Genomic DNA, 17841 nt, shown 5'->3' with positions numbered 1-17841 from the left:
TTGATTTGTTTAGGAGTGGGCATTTGTTCCAAGACGAGCCATTTAATCCTAATTCAATTAATTTTTGAAATTTAACTCTATATCTCTTGGATTGTAAAATATAAAACGTAAGATTGGAAACCACTGGGTCGGCTATGCTCCCCACCATGTAGACCGGAGAAGCCGAGGAAGGAAGTTTGAAGAGAGAAAAAAAAGAAAATGAGGCAAACAAGCAAAGAGAAGCAAGAGGAGAGAAAGGGGGTCTTCACAACATCCACATCCCTTGTTCCAGATGCATCTCTGAGACTGAATTCCATAATCCCTCTGTATCCCTTTAATACATAGTCTCTTTAACTGAAATTAGTGGGTTTCCCGTCCCCTGAAATTAAATGAATCATAACTATTGCATTGCACAGTGAGGAAATGAACACTGCTTTATAGACACAAAATCTTAAGACTTTTGCATATTTTAAAGGCAATAATGTGGAGACAATTTTCTCTTTAAAAAACCATCCAGATTTATATAGGATTTTAGAGTTTCTAAAAAATTTTAACGCAGTATCTAATTTCATACTAATACTACCCTGGAAATAAATGTTATTATCATCTCTGCTCTAAGAATTGGAGGGCTGAGACCCAGAAGGGTCAAATGGCTTGCCCAATTAGCAGCAGAACAGGAAATAAGGCTAATTTATTCCATTAAAAGCAAGCAATCTTTCCTGAGCAGTCATTCTGTGAGTGTCTTGTCTTGGCAGCCGGAGCAGGAAAGCAGCATGGGGTGCTCTCCCTCCAGCCTTTTCTCAAATTGGACTTCTCTCCCATGGACCATAATCTCATCTCTACTTTGTGGGTCTAAGTAGAGTGAGCCGTGCTTCCTGGACCAGTGCTGCTACCTCTAGTTCCTATAGGGCTTGCCTAGGTCTCTCTGGCTGCCCTGAATCACTCTCAGGTCAGCTGGTTTGACTACTCCCTGGAATCCAAAAGATTCCATCCATGTTTAACATTCCCCCTGTGGCCATTCCGCCTGACAGCAGCAGAGATCACCAAAGAGAAGGGTTTTAAAAAGGCAACTTTCCACATTGAGGGAGCTCTGCAAGGGTTTTTGTGTTCTCTAACCAAAAAGGCTACTTTTGGAATTTGTTTATAAGCCTCACTGCAAAAGTTAACCTGGACTCCAGGGAATCAAACCTGGAACAGACTTCCAGCAGAATTCTGGTATGAGCAGTAGATTAGGACTAGAAAGTCCAGACTACAGCAGAAACGTTCATAACGGGGAGAAGATGGAGAGCCGGAATAGTGCCTAGACAGAATTCCCGTCTTATTTACTTTCTTTGGTAGGCTCACAACAATTCAGATGGCATGGGGCTCTTCAGTGTCGAAGACCCAGGATCTGTCTACTCTGGAGCTTCGGCATTGCTAGTACATGGTTTCCATCTCCTGGCTCAAGATGGCTGCTCAAGTACACGCATTATGTTGGCATTTCAGGCGGAAGGAAGGACAAAGAGGATACCTGTTTAAGAACACTTCCTAAAAGTTGTGTACTCATTTCCTTTTACAGGAAATGCACCAAAGCATAGGCAGGCAATCATAGTTAGCTGCAAAGAGGATACAAAAGGCAGATTCTGAGTAGGTGTATGTCCAGCTGAAATTTGGAAGTTGTGTCAATAAGGAACAAAAGGGTATTGGGAGACACATAGCAAACTCTTCCACAAGTGTGGAAGCTGCTGAGGAAGTCATTAAGCGGCTGTGCACGTGCGGCCTTTCTGAAAATGCCACGGTACAAAGTTCTGTTTCCTTAGAACAAACATACCCTTCTTTTCTAAAAAAGGCATCCTGGTATACCAGCACCCTGGGAAAGATAGAAAAAGGGATGTCTGCAGAGCAGTAGAGGACTCAAGATGTAGCAATTAAGAATAAAAACAACATTGTTATAATAATTATGATAACGATGCCTCACATTTGCATAATGCTTCAGATTTCTAATATTTAACGTATTCTAATTGAACCCCAAACTATGTTAAGAAGAATTTTTAGTAATAACCCAATTTTATAGAGGAGAAAATGGAGAACAGGGGAGGTTAATTGCTTCTGTAAAGTTTATTAAGCAGCAAATAAATCCCACTTCACGGCCCGAGCCCTGTCATCAACCCCGATTCTCGCGTTCTTTGCGGACTGCAAAGGCAACATAACTGTGTAATTCCAGCTTCTGTGTATTCATTCCTTCATTCGTCAGTACACATTTACAGAGCAGGCCAAAGAATACGCAGGGAACAAAACAGCCCCTGCATTCAAAGACTTGAGAATCTAGTAGCAAACGTGGCCAAGTTACGTATAATATTTATATAGATTATATCCTTATATTTTACATAAGATATATAATTTGATGTGTAAACATATTTATATGCAATAATATATAAAAATTTTCTATTATATCTTGTATATTTATATGTCATGGTTTATATATTAAGGTATATACCATATGTATGATTGTATATACACATAATTTATGTGTATAAAAACATAATGTATTTGTGCTTTTATAAAGAGTATGTACAAAATAGAGCAGTGGGGAGGAGTGTCATTCCAATTTTCCTTTTCAGGCCTAAGATTCTTTGCCAACAGAATTCAAAGACTGCCCTGTACGATGGAGCTGCTGTGTTTCCTACTGAGGCTTCCTTTCTCTCTCTCTCTCTCTCTTTTTAAGATTTTTTTATTTATTGGAGACAGAGGGAGAGAGAGAGAGAGAGAGCTTGAGCAGGAAGAGCAGAGGAAGAGAGGGAGAGAGAATCTCAAGCAGACTCAGTGCCCTGCGCAGAGCTTGACCTGGGGCTCGTTCTCACAACTCCCAGATCACAACCCTGAGATCACAATCTGAGCCAAAACCAAGAGTCCGGCGCTCAACTGACTATGCCACTCAGATGCCCCAAGTCTTCCTTTCTCTCTTAAAGCTTCATCTTATCATGTTTTCCATCCCTTGCTGAAGCATGTCTCAGATGTAAGGTCTTGCAACACCCCAGTGAAGTAACTATCACTATTCCTATTTTATAGAAAGAAAGAACAAGGCCAAGATAGATAGATAACATGCTCAAGATAGAAGCAAACTATGCCAAACCAAAATCTCCACCTTTTTTTTTTTTAAGTAAGAGCCTTGCCAAAACTAGAGAAACCTAATAATAAAAAATGTATTTATACATTCGTTCTAGTAACTACTCCTTTGTGTTCCTCTAACACAATGCCCTGAACACAGCAAATTGCTCTACTTGCCAGGTACCAGGTTGAGGGCTCTCTATGTATTAGAAAGTAATAATAAGCATAGTTAACATTTACTGACCACTTAGCAGAGGCCAAGCACTTTGTTCAATATTTGATGACTGCCTCCTTTCATCTTTAGAGCTATGCCGTGAGGCCAATGATGATATTCCCTCATAGCATATGAAATGACCGAGGGCCAGCCACGTGCCTATGATCACACAAGTTGTAAGAGTCATGCTTTGTTGAGTCTTCAAATCTAAGTTGCCAATCACGCGCCCTACTGTCATAGCCCTCAGAGCAACTAGGCAAGAATTTACAGAGAAGGAAACATGATATTGCTTAAAATGTCATTCTTTTCCTGCTGTCCCAAACAAGCAATAGCGAGCAAGGTTGGACAACCCATCTGTAAGTGTGGTGTGCATATGGCTGCTGGGAAATTTCCTTGCTGCTGTGTTATTATTCTCCTATTAAAAAAAAAAAAAATGAACACATGGGCCTGGTCTGTTCTCTACCTTCCTACACAGGGCCAATTCATCATTTTATGTTGGTACCAAGAAATGGTGGAATGGGAAGGCATCACAAAACATTTGGACATGCCTGTTTTGTTTATTCATTTTTGTGTACCTTCTGGGTTTGACTTCACTTGTGATATTAATATTTTAAAAATTTCAGGTTTTTTTTCTGCGATTTTCCACCCTATGTTTGACTTTTTCTAAATTTGATATATGTTGTTCTTTTTATGTCTTGTGTAAGTTTCTTCAGGTCCTTAGTTTTGGAATAGAAGCCTACGGTTTTTATTTGTTCTGTGGATATACTTTTTTGGTATAATTTTATTGTCTGTATGGATTTTGTTGCTGTTCTTCCACTTTTTTCTCATAATAATTTGTCATAGGATATGCCCTCAATACTTTATTGGTGCTCAGTTTTCTATAAAATTAATTTTTACGAATTTTTAGATGGTAGTAAGGGTCAGGGTAGTCTTTTCAAATTCACCCCCTCTTTGACTTTTTCAGGTAGTGTTAAAAATATGGCAGTTTGCCTTCTGGGATTTCATGGCTCCTTTCCCCTGCCCTACTTTTATCTGGACCATCTCTCCTTTTCTGATTCTTCTCTAGTTCCATCTTGGTTCAGCTTCTAGAAGTTTCTCTTCAGTGTGGAACCATGTCCTGGAAAAGAGTCCTGGATGGTGAGTTTTGAGAGTTCATAAGACCTAGAATGATCCAGCCCCTTTAAGCATACATCTGCACTCAGCTACCATCGGAATGTGAGAAACCATCTGAAGTCTTAGCAGCTGCTTCCCAGTGGACACCTATGAGCTCTTTGGCATTCTCCTTTCTCTGTGCTGTCAGACAAGCCTTGTTTCCCTCTGCTGCTTCTAGGTAGATGCTGATACCATGCAGTCTTTAAGCTATATGATTTTTCCTCACTTGCTGTATTTTAGGGCTCATAAGGATGTTTTGTCATCTGGTTTTGTTGTAAATGTTGCCCATGGGTTTTGGTTTTATTATCTTTTTGTTCCCTCTCTTTTATATGGAGATTCTGAGATATTCAAAATCTATACTGTGGTAATTATCACTTTCCAGAATTCCCTTGGCATTTTGTAGTTATCTTTTTGTTAATAATTTCTGGCTTAATTCTGCTGTGACTTGAAAACATAATCTGTATAGTTTTATTTAGTTAATGTTTGCTTCCAGGGAAGCTCCACGTGAGTCTCCTTATATTTCTAGAATCTAGCCAGTGTTTGCCATATACTAACATTCAACAAATATTTATAGATTGTTATTTTTGTCTGACCCTCTTTCATTCCTCATCAAGAGTCATTTGCATAGTTATTACGTACCTGCTAGTAACTTAGCCACTTTGGAGTTTGTCCTAGTCTGTTCAGACTGCTAATAACAAAATACCACAGACCGGGTAGCTAATAAAAACCAGAAATTTATTTCTCACAATTCTGGAGATTAGAAATTCAAGATCAGGGTGCCAGCATAGTTGGATGACGGCCTTCTTCTAGGTCAGAGACTTTTCATTGTGCTTTCACGTGGCAGAAGGGACTAGGTAGCTCTCTGGGGTCTCCTTTATGAGGACAATAAACCCATTCATGAAGGTTCCACCCTCATGACCTGACCACCTCCCACAGGCCCACCTCCCAACACCATTGCAATGAGGGTTAGGATTCCGAATGTGAATTTTGGGGGCACACACACAGACTGTAACAGAGGTACAAAGAAATGAGAGATAGAGGTTTGTTCTAAAATTATTCTTAAATCAGAAACTTTTGTGATTGAAGATACTGTTAGAGTCACCCAGGTGTACTGAAACCATAAACAATTGGAATCACAGAGCTTAGATAGAAGTAGATTTTGACTCACAAGACGGTAACAGTAATTTAGTCATGCATTCTCGGACTACTGCATGTGGGGGACTGTTCTGTGTCTACAAATGGTGCTAGAAGAAAGAACCCATTGACTGATTCCTGGAATGTTTCCTGCCATGTGTGTGGGTCATGACAGTGGCATAATCTATCTACATGTTTGTATTCTCAGATAAAAATCTGTTCATATCGTATGACGATAATATGATTGTTTCAAAAATGAAATTGAAGGTAAGCATCGAGTTCGGGGCAAGCTTGGAACTTATACATAGTTGTGCTATAGACAAGATAGAACTTCCAGAAAATCTGGGTTCAAGTTTCTGAATTTCTACTTGTATACCCCACATTTAATGAGTACTTACCACAACTCTGACACTATGCTTAGAGTTTTCGTATACTCAACTTATTTACCCTTCATAGCTTTATCAGTAAGTTGTTACTCATTTCATAAACTTGGGAAATCACCTAAATTTACCGAACCTCATTTCTTCACCTGTATGGCATGGATCACCAAAGCTATTCCATAGGGCTAACTCAAGACTTCTGTGACGTCATGTATGTGAACACAATCATCTACAAATGTAACATGCTGTTACTGTTGCCCGTCCATCACACTGTGATAATTAACACACAAAACCATATGACATAAGGGTTGAATTGTATAGTATAGAGTACAAATACTATACCAAAGGAAGATGTTGAAGGCTGGCATATGGAGGCAAGAAATGGAGTCATACAGCACAGTGACTTTATGAAGTAAAACACGAGGAGGAGAGGGGTGCCTGGGTAGCTTACTCGGCTGAGCATCCAACTCTTGATTTTGGCTTAGGTCATGATCTTGGGTCCTGGAATCGAGCCTGGCATCAGGCTCCACGCTCAGTGGGGAGTCTGCTTGGGATTTTCTCTCTCTCTCCCTCTCCCTCTCCCCACCCTGTGCCTGTGTGCTCTCTCTCTCTCTCTCAAAAACAAAACAAAACAAAAACAAAAGCAAAAACAAAATAAAAAAAACTTGAGGAGGAGAGAAAACATGAAGACTATGGATTAAGAGTAAAAATATTTCCTGAAATACTGAGAAGGGTTACCTGTGTGAGATGAAAAGTAGGCATTAAAATTAACATATAACAGAATATAGTGAATATTTGTTTATATTTAAAATATATCTGATTTTCATTGCTGTCTTTTCTCTAGGCACCATGACTATTTGGCTATGAGCTTTCTGAGGACAGGGATAAGCCCTTTTCCACTATTATAACCCTCCACATGCAGTGAAATAACATAGCAACTGGAGTAAGAGATATGAGTTGAAATCTTGGCTCCGCTCAATTCTGGTGCATTTTAGAAAGCTTCCTTATCTGTGAAATGGAGCAGAGGAGTCTGAACCACCAGTCACAAAGCTGGTGAGGATATAAGGGACGCTATCAGCTGAAACGATTTCCAAATGTTTGTCACTGACACCATCATCACCGTCACCAAATTACCATCACTTCACTCTCGTGACTACAGGAGCCCAAACACCGTGTCTTGCAAGTTGGGGCAGTAAATATTTGCTGAATGAAGGCACGATGAAATAAATGGATGAATAGTGAATGACACAAGATAGACTAGAAGCAAAGAAAGAACCCAAATGGGGGCGCCTGGGTGGCTCAGTCGTTAAGTGGCTGCCTTCGGCTCAGGGCGTGATCCCGGTGTTCTGGGATCGAGCCCTACATCAGGCTCCTCCGCTGGGAGCCTGCTTCTTCCTCTCTCACTCCCCCTGCTTGTGTTCCCTCTCTCTCTGGCTCTCTCTATCTCTGTCAAATAAATAAATAAAATCTTAAAAAAAAAAAAAAGAAACAAAGAACCGAAATGATGCAGGGCCTTGAAATCTCATCATTCATAAATAGTTTAAGGCAGAATGGGTTAACGAGGCTTCATCTTGTTCTGCTTTGCGTGTAGTTTCTGACAGTAAAATGTAGATTTGCCTTGAATGGAGCCCAAGTAAAGGCCAGGGGCCTTGTTGAGGACTGGGAAAAATCTTCATCTAAAAGGAACCTTTAAATACTTTGGCACTGAGAGAAGAGCCAATTTTTCAGTGAGTGGGAGCCAGCAAATGACCTTCCAGCAGAAGACAGGAGGGAATCCAAACCTCTCTTTAATTAGGTCTGTTGTGGATGGACCCCACAGCCAGTTACCCTGGTTCAGCCTCCTGGCGTCTGCATCCAAATCAGACAGCACTTCCGGAAATGAATTTTTACCACTGGGGTTGAGAAGGTTACTTCACAAAGAAAAGAACGTCATCCAATTTTAGGAGGGTTGAAACTTCATGACATTTCCTGTCCCCTTTGGGAAACTTGCATATGTTAAAAATTTCTTAAAAATCAAGAATCACTTTTGCCTGAAATAACATCATTTCTTAGCTTTCTCTTCATAACTTTTGATGTTACGATCACTTATGCTTGAGGATAAAGACATCAGCCTGAAGCGGGGAAAACAGCAGATGTGGAAAAAATTTGTAAGATTTCAAAGAGCGCCCTGTTTTACATCTCAGGCTCTCTTGTACAGGGTCATCTCATGATGAGTGAAAGAAAGGAAAACCCACAAAGCCAACCTTTTGGGTGGGTGGAGGAGAAGAAAAGAAGAAAAGATGTTCTTAAAAACATCTTTTTGTTCAAAATGGAATCACTTGCTCAAGACAAAAAAATCGAAAAACAAAAACCCTAAATTACAAGTATTATTAAGAGCTTAAATTTTTTTCATGAACTAATTTGCAAAAATACAATTGCTTTTATGAATTCACCTACGAGTATTTCAATTTATATATAGGTTTTTATTGGTTTTGTAAAAAAAAAAAAATTTTTTTTTCTAATCACAGAATGTACTATCATTTATAATAAAGATACTAAGGATCCCAAACGTTGAGGCCAGTGGGCTGGCAATAGAGTAGAAAAAATTAACAATTCTCCATAGTCTCTTCATTTGACCTTTAAACTTAGTTTTCTCATTTTGCCTGAAGAACTGTGAATTCTCAAAACTCATCTGAGCCCTTTACCCTGGGTAATGAGTAAGTACGAAAATGTCTTCCATGCTAACTATGGGGTGGGAGGTTATCTGTGCCTCTGGTCATCCACATTTGTATGAATATGGAATATAGTCAAAAGGATGACTGGAAATTGATAGGAACATTACAATACTGGTGACAAGAGCATTGATTTTAATCCTGGAAAATGTAAGAAAAGGTCATCTGGTAGGTGAACTACCTGTGAAAGTCTAGGGGCCAAGAAAAATCAGGTAAGATGATCTCCTATTTTAAAAGCCATCCCTACTTTTTTAATTTATTTATTTTTTATTTTTTAAAGATTTATTTATTTATTTGAGAGAGAGTGTGAGAGTGCACACACGGGGCGGGTGGGGGCAGGGGGTGAGGGAGAGAGAATCTCAAAAAGAGGCTGAGCGTGGAGGCTGACAGGGGGCTCGATCCCAGGATCCTGAGATCATGACCTGAGCTGAAAACAAGAGTCAGAAGCTTAACTGACTGAGCCACCCAGGTGCCCCAAACCATCCCCACTTTTAAGAAGCAAACCGAGTGATTCAGATGCAGGCAGTTAGTTAGAAGACTACGCTGCAAGAAATACTCTTAATTGGGAAGAGACCAAATCTTTCATTAAAGAACATCTAGTATTTGCTTCACACTGATGAGTGCTTTACACACATCATCATCATGCCTTATAATAACGTTATGAATGGATAAGTATTATTATTCCAATTGCAGATAATGAGAGGCCAAGACTATGACCTAATAAGTGATCTAAAAACTAAGTGGAGGATTAAGGATACAAATCCCTATTCTGCTGGCTCTTTCTCTTCTTTCCCCAATCCTTTCATTCACATGTTTATCAATTCTGAGCATCCGGAAATTATTTTTCCTTAGGTACAAACGTGTAGTGGTTTATTCTTTGGTTCATAAATTTATTTTTAAATTGCACATTGTCTGGGCATGAACATGCACACTCCCCACTCATGTGCTCTCTCTCCCTCCATCCCCCCCTACAACCCCTCTCTCTCAAATAAATGAATAAATAAAATCTTGAAAAAAAAGAATTATTCATCTACTTTTTTGGTCTGAAAATTGGATATTTCTCACAAAAGAAAAAATTGGGGTGTGCTTATAATCAGGTTTGCGGATAATGATTTGTGGCTTTATAAACCAATCCTCTTATTTCTTACGGTTCTATTATCTTTGGAAAGTTGATGTGTTTTTCTCTTCCTTTATATTGGTTTCCCATTCTTTCTTATACACAGATGCTAAAATTAGATTTAGGGCATCATAATTATACCATAATTACCATGATCATATTTTCTTGCCATTGAAAATGAGTATCAGTTTTGATTTTTTCCAAAACTTCAACAGATGCTATCTTTCTATAGTGGCGTAAATTAGCGTCTGAGTGTATCTAAATGTATAGCCCATTTTCCTGAACTCGTGAGGGGTGTGTCGAACCCACTGTTTCCATGAAGTTAATTGTTTCCAAGAATTATCATTTTTTTCTATCGATAATTTTATTCCAGAGAGCATAATTATTCTCTAATTACCCTGCAAACGGTCTTATTTCACTGTCCAGAAAGAAACTTAATATTTCTGCCAAAAAACTTTATTTTACAAACAAGATGTAGAGAACCAGAGAAAGAAAGTGACTTGTTCAAGATCACTCAGCAAGTCACAGAGTCACGGTTAGACGTTTTTATCCCCATAAGGTTTTTATGATATCAGACAGATTTAATCAGATTTGAGCCTCAAGGATTAAGACTGGAATCTTAATTCTGGCTAGCTTTCTGGTCCTTGCTGCTTTTGAACTAAAGAAGATTAGAAAAGATAGAGGAAACAAACTGAGGGCTGCTAGAGGGCTGGTGGGTGGGGGAATGGGGGTAAGTGGGTGATAGGTATTAAGGAGGGCACATGATGGGATGAGCACTGGGTGTTATACACAAATGATAAATTGTTAAACTCTATATCTGAAACTAATGATGTACTATATGTTGGCTAATTGAATTTAAATTTACAAAAAAGAAAAGATGGGGAAAGGAGACCCAAGTTCATCACTTCTGGAAAAGAGCAAAGCGCTTAGTGTCTCAGTAAAGCCTTGGAAGATAGGAGGTTGCTGTTTACCTGGGATTAAGAATGTTCCTACTCATGGGCACCTGGGGAGCTCAGTCAGTTAAGCATCCAATTCTTGGTTTCAGCTCAGGTCGTAATCTCAGGATCACAAGATCAAAACTCAAGAGGAGCTCCACGTTTAGCACAGAGTCTGCTTGAGATGCTCTCTCTCTGTCTGCCCCTCCTTCTTGCGCTCTCTCTCTTTCTCGCTCTAAAATAAATAAATAAATACATCTTTTTTTTTTTTTTTTTTTTTTTTTTAAAAAAAAAAAAAAAAAACATCTTTTTTTTTTTTTTTTTTTTTTAAAAAAAAGAGTGTTCCTACTCTCTTCTATAGGAGGGTCTTGCCTGAGAGGAGCAACATTGACCCTCATTGACTCTTTCACAGAGTGACTGACAACCTTCTGTGTATAGTCCCTGGGGATGCAGGATAAGCAACACCATTTCCCCTCCAGCACCACCTCCTCCCAAGAACACAAGTTCCTATTTCAGTGCTAGGTGGAGGTATATAACCCAACAGTTACCCTACGGGGTAGTACAGCTTTTTCATCAGAGTTGATCATGAGATTTATTTTTAACCCTATCTCTAATTTTATTGTAAGGTGGCTGTTCCTTTTTCCTGCTCTCCCAGAAATATTGCTTTATTCAATATATTTTAATTGAGTTTTTTTTGAGTTGTGTGATCAATAAAGAGCTGTATCAGGCAAGGTTCCTATCTTCAAAAACTTGCAGTCTAGTAGAGTAAAGGAAGTAAGTACTTCATCATAATTCAAATTAGAGAGTGCATATTCATTTTTAAAACTGAAGCATTAGTGATTAGGAGAAAGGTGGCATTTGTATGGATCCTTAAAGAATTTGGAGGTGAAGGGCATTGATAGCCTATAAGGTGGGGAGAGGAATTAAGTGCAAGATGCTGTAAAAGAGGTACAGGAGATGACAGAGTTAGAGAAAAGAGAGTTTCTCCTTGGGCAGCTCACATGCTGTAGAGGCCGTCTTGGGGTCAACAGAAGCCCACACACCATGCTGAAAGTCAAGAAGGTAGACCAGGGGAGCTATCTTCTGTCCCCATATTTCTCCTAATCTTCATCATCACATGCAAAGTCCTCCCACGTACATAACACACATACACAGGCTCGTGCATATTTTCTGTAACTTTAAAGCAACTAAGTTCTTTAGAAAAGAATAATTGAGCCATCTCCAAGTTCATGGTTATATTCATGAAAAGAACAGAGGAAGAATGGTCTCCAAAACAAAACATATAATCCCCTCCTCCAAGATTATTATTGGTTCCCTCACTGTGGATTCCCAGTGAACAAGGTTATCAACCTCTAGACAGTAGCCCTACTGGGACAAAATGTGATTCTCTGACATTCGATTTTCAGATGGAAGCAGGAGAGAGACCCTACGGGGCCAAAAAAGTAGAGGACTTAATATGGGTTAAAGATACATAATTTCAAAATAAATCTGGATAAATCATTTCATGAAAGACTCACAATTGGAGAGTGGTATTTGTCAAACAGATCTTACATTTCGGATGTTTTACAATATACTATCTCCACTTTCAGATGGAGAAATTGAACCTCATAGAAGTTGTATAATTTTTGTAGGTCAAATGATGCTGAATGGAAAATCTGAGATTCTGACTTATGTCCATGTAAAAAACTCTTCTCAGAGACTGTGCCATGCTGGGATATTGGTGGCTATTACCATTTACTGCATGCTTAATACATCCCCAACGTATATTACACCATTAATTCTAACAAAAGACAACTTTAATGGGCGATATTATGCCCACAGCACAGATAAGGAAAAAAGAGAAAAGTGATGATAAATTCACACAGCTAATGTTAGAGGTCATCAGGAGGATGTAACCACTGTTGGCCCTGGGGTACTCAGAGACTCCTCACCCCCTCCCCTGTCCCTGGAACGTACATTTGTCCACCATTTCCACACCGGGAGATGTTTCAAGAAAGCAGCCTTGAGGGTGTAAGGTGTCCTGGAGACCGTCTGAACCCCATTCAAATTTTAGCATTCTGGTGGGCCGGCACAGAGAGCTACTGGTCTTGTGGGGCCCAGGGCAAGCCTCATATGTAAGTCCCCTTGCTTATTAAACCTGCCACCTACCCCCCTGCAGTGTTGTGCCTCTCTCATCAGTCTCTTGCTTCCTTCTGTGTGGGGGCCAGTTTCAGATTCATCCCGGGGAGCTCCCAAGATTGCAAACCAACAGCTAAAAAGCAGAGTTTGGATTGAAGTGCAAGTGTGTCTAAATCAAAGTTTGTCTTCATTCCACTAAATCAGTGTCCCATCATCCCTTTGAGATTCGCCTAGAAAGAGCAAGCTTACTTTGCTATCAAACAGCCTTCTGTAGTCCATTCCAGACCAGAGTGATGAGATTCATCTCTCCCTTCTGGTTACTCAGTGATGCCATAATCCCCTGGGCTTCTTGCTCTCCTAGACCTTGCACACTCTGCTGCTACTGAGTATTCGTCCATGTGTCCCGCTAAAGTGTGCCCTGCAACCCATCCTGTTGGGGCCAATCCTTAACGATTGTCCATTTCCAGGGACCAGCAGGTTGCCCGGCACAGAGTAGGAACTCAGGAAATTTAGTTGAATGCCTATTCTGATAAAAAGGTCTTTCAGAGATGGGCCCTGGAGTGGAAGGCTGAGCTCATGTCAAAGTTCTTCAACTGGTTCTCAGGTCTTTGGACAGCTTGAGGCAACTATAAAGGCCCCAGGAACTAGAATATACACCACTAACTACAGCTTCCAGACATTTGATGACTATGTCACAACAGCATTTCTCATTTCCTTCGGAAGAGGTATTTAAAATGGTATTCCAGACAAAGTGCAGAGATTGGTCAACCACGTCTCTTTATGATAGAATTGTTTACTCATAACGATGGACAGCCTGGCCGGGAAAGGACGATCGGGACAGTCTGACCCAGAGACCAAGCCATACGTGGTACTTCCTTTAATACCCACCTTTCTTTTCCAAAGGTAACCAAGAATCACAATCACCAAATAATGGCAAGCTTAGTTTGTTTTTCTAATAGTCACAGACAAGATGCAGAAAAGGCAAAGTAAATGCTTTCTGTTCCTTGAAAAATTGCTTGGTCCGCCCCGTCCCCGCCCCCCTGTGTGGTAGGTTGCAGACTTTGCTCCTGGTGTCTATACCTAATGACAGCTTAAAACACATTCGTTGGATAAATGAATGAAGTGTATTTTGGCTTGGCTGAGCTAGATTTCCATAAAAAGCAAAACAAACAGGGGCACCTGGGTGGCTCAATTGGTTGGGCGTCTGCTTTCAGCTCAGGTCATGATCCCAGGGTTCTGAGATCAAGCCCCGCATCGGACTCCCTGTTTGTTGGGGAGCCTGCTTCTCCCTCTTCCACTCCCCCTGCCCCTGCTTGTGTGCTCATTTTCACTCACTCTCTCTCAAATAAATAAATAAAATCTTAACAAAACAAAACAAGAAACCCCAGAACATATGAGAGAAAGAACTCCTGGAGAAGTGGGTATCTTAAGCCAAAATAATTCCATACTGAATCGTTGTGAGTTACCAAGGCACAAGAACAAAATTCTCTGCTCACAAATGAATGTGGATGCTGTTTTGCACCCAATTCAGAACAATAAAGAGAGAAATGCAAGGCTCAAGGGAGAAATGGAAATTAAGAGTGTCTTAAAATACTTTCCCTGAAAATAATAGTTTAATACAGACAATGCAAGGAGAAAGTTTATCCACAGATAGATGCACTTATAGGGACATGTGAATTGACCCAGAATGTGGTTGCATCTGATACCGCACAGAGCCATTCAGAGCCGTCCCCAACTGCGGCAGAAAACTGGGACTTTGTATGCCTACGTGAGTCAATCGTTGTCCAGGCCAGGGCTCCCTGGAGAGCTATGCCCTTGCGTGGAGAAAACTCTGTTGCCAAGAAATAGTTTTACTAAAGGATTCAGCTGCTGGTCATCAGCAGCTGAAGACATGGGTATGTTGGCACTATAACAGGAATCCAGGAGGGAAACCAGAGTATCTTCCAGAAAGAAATTATATACAGGTGGATTTCCTTCTAAAATAGGTGGATGGATAGTGCCAAAGTATAGGTAGGAGATGTCTCCCAGCTGAGTTTAAATTTGCAAGTCATGGATTCCAGCAACCTGGCATCAACGGACTGGCATTCTGGTGTGACCCAACCAGGAAGATCTTCTCTTTCATTCACATATCATTGAGCTTCTGCTATGCTTTTTGGCGATGGTAAATAGCATGTTCCAGGAACATAGTTTGCCAGTGATAGTTGCTTTAGGGGGCTAGACATTAGCTTGTTTTCCAAATTTGCTGTGTGTGGGCCAGGGAACATCCGTATGTACTGACACAAAGAGTTGTCTCCAAAATTTTTCTGAGTGATAATCTCGTGTGTATTTTTAACTCTTTAGATTCTTTACAAATCAAGAAGGGGACTTCTATTTCCTGGAAGATGGAATAGATGTACTTTTCCCTATTAGTGCTGATAAGTGCAGTTAAACCCTGGACAGCATGTATGAAACAAACATAAAAACTCTGAATGTGGGAGAGGAAAAAACACACCAGCTAGGGACCACAGGGCCCCAGGAATGAAAACGTTCGGAAGGAAAACATCCTAAGTGCCTTTGTTTATTTTATATCACATATCCCAGCCTTCGAGTTAGATAACCCAGCAAATTAGAAAGGCCAATAGGTACAGATGAAAAATAAGCCCCCATAGAAGACTGCTCTCTCTAGTCAAAGAACGAAGACATGGGCAGCTTAACAAGACAGAACACTTTTAGGGGCACCTGGGTGGCACAGCGGTTAAGCGTCTGCCTTCGGCTCAGGGCGTGATCCCGGCATTATGGGATCGAGCCCCACATCAGGTTCCTCCGCTAGGAGCCTGCTTCTTCCTCTCCCACTCCCCCTGCTTGTGTTCCCTCTCTCGCTGGCTGTCTCTATCTCTGTCAAATAAATAAATTAAATATTTAAAAAAAAAAAAAGAACACTTTTAGATAACAGCTACTCTACTCCAGCCAGGGAAAACATAAAATATTGCCCCCCACCCTCAATCTAGCAAATTTGAGTGGGGAGCCCAGATCTCCACCCTCATGAGGCTGTAGCAAAATGCTCCGACACTCCTGTTGAGGTAGTGTGAGAGAAGGCCAAGTAGGGAGCCTGAACTCTCGTCCATGTTGCCAATAACAAGGCCCCCCTTTACCTGCACCGCTACTGTGGCAGAACAAGGTACCCTTCCCTTCCTGGCTGGGGTGGTATCAGAGGAGGCCCAGTGAAGTCAAGACTTCTCTTATCACCAGTAGTAATGAGGCCATCCCCAACGCAGTATCAGTAGAGATCCCATTGGAGCCAAGTTTCCCACCACGGGTCCAGCAGCAACAAGAAGCTTCCCGTTGGGGGTCAACAGACGCCAAGTGGAGAACCTGGACTTGTGCTTCCACCTCACAGTAATGAAGCAGCAGCCCCTCTCTCCTGGCGGGAGCAGTACCAGAAGGTCTGAGACTCAACATAGAAAAGACACCAATCCCTCCCAAATTGGTATGCGTGTTTTAGGTAATTCCTACCAAAATCCCACTATGAGTTTTTGTAGATAGAGACAAGATTATCCTACCATTTCCATTGAAAGGCAAAGAGACCAGAATAGCTAAAACAATCTTGAGAAAGAAGAATAAAGGAGAAGAAATCAGTCAATCTGATCTTAAGACTTCTTATGCAGCTACCGTAATAAGAATGTGTGTAGCTGTAATCGCGCCTCGGATAAACCTCATTGGCTACGATACTGCCACCGCGCAAAGATAAAGAAAGGGGGGTGGTAATCAGAAGGGGGAATGAAGCATGAGAGACTTTGGACTCTGAGAAACAAACTGAGGGCTTCAGAGGGGAGGGGGGTGGGGGAATGGGATAGACCAGTGATGGGTAGTAAGGAGGGCACGCGTTGCATGGTGCACTGGGTGTTACACGCAACTAATGAATCATCGAACTTTACATCAAAACCAGGGATGTACTGTATGGTAACTAACATAATATAATAAAAAATATAATAATAATAATAATAATAATAAAAGAATGTGTGTAGCTGGCAGAGGAGACATATAGACCAATGGAACAGAATGGAGAATTAGAGGACCCTGTAAGAGAAAGGAAAGAAGAGCTACAGAATGGGGGAAAGTATTTACAAGCCATACATGATAGGACTAGTATCTAGACTATATACAGTATTGTATGTATATCTCAAATATATATCATCTCAGTATATATGTATATATCAAATATGTGTATATCTTGTACATATGCTTATCTAAAAGCTATAAACCAAAGCTCAACAATAAAAATGCAAACAATGCAATTAGAAAGTGAACAAAATACGTGAGAAGACATGTCGCTGACGTGGATATACAGATGGCAAAAAAGCATATGAAAAGGTGTTCAAAAGAATTTGTCATTGGAAAAATGCTGATTAAAATCGCAATGAGATGTCTCCCTACACCCATTAAAATGGCTAAAAAAATGAATAGTGACAACCTCACATGCTGGCAAAAATGCAGAGAAACTGGATCACTCACATATCACATGGGAACATAAAATGGTACAGCTAACTACAAAACAGTTTGGCGCTTTCTTAAGAAAACGAAACATTCATGCTGTATGGTTACTAACATAACATAATACAAAATTTAAAAAAAAAGAAAAGAAAACTAAACCTTCAAATCCTGTATGACCCATAAGTTATATTCCTAGGCATCTGTTCCAGAGAAATGAATAATTATGTTCATCAAACAACCTATACACAACTGTTTATAGCAGCTTTAGCCAAAATACTTTCACGAGGAGTAATTTCTTTGCTGTACTCCTGTTACTTCTTTTTTCCTTATGTGGAGTGAATTATCTGATTGGACAATTTAGGGTTTGGGAAGGAGAGCACTTCTTCTTTTCATAGTCCACCGAAAGCATATTCCGGAGCTCCCCATTCCCCAGCAGTCGCCATTCAGGGAAGACTGCTCCAGTCTATACTGGTGGGACGTGGTAAGTGAGTTTGCCATACCATGAATGGTACGTGAGTGGCATACCATGTTAGCAAGTCTATGT

General features: G+C 40.4%; 1 non-coding gene across 1 annotated transcript; it reads right to left on the bottom strand.

Annotated features, from left to right (window-relative positions):
- Window positions 1–16408: 16408 nt before the first annotated feature.
- On the bottom strand, window positions 16409–16552 carry LOC121101773. The gene has a single exon (XR_005833808.1). It is a non-coding gene; the product is annotated as a U4 spliceosomal RNA (small nuclear RNA).
- Between the last annotated feature and the right edge of the window lie 1289 nt (window positions 16553–17841).

This window comes from Ursus maritimus, unplaced genomic scaffold (genome assembly GCF_017311325.1).
Source record: "Ursus maritimus isolate PB19 unplaced genomic scaffold, ASM1731132v1 scaffold_9, whole genome shotgun sequence".
Lineage (NCBI taxonomy): Eukaryota > Metazoa > Chordata > Mammalia > Carnivora > Ursidae > Ursus > Ursus maritimus.
This window is presented reverse-complemented; position numbering and strand designations above follow the sequence as displayed.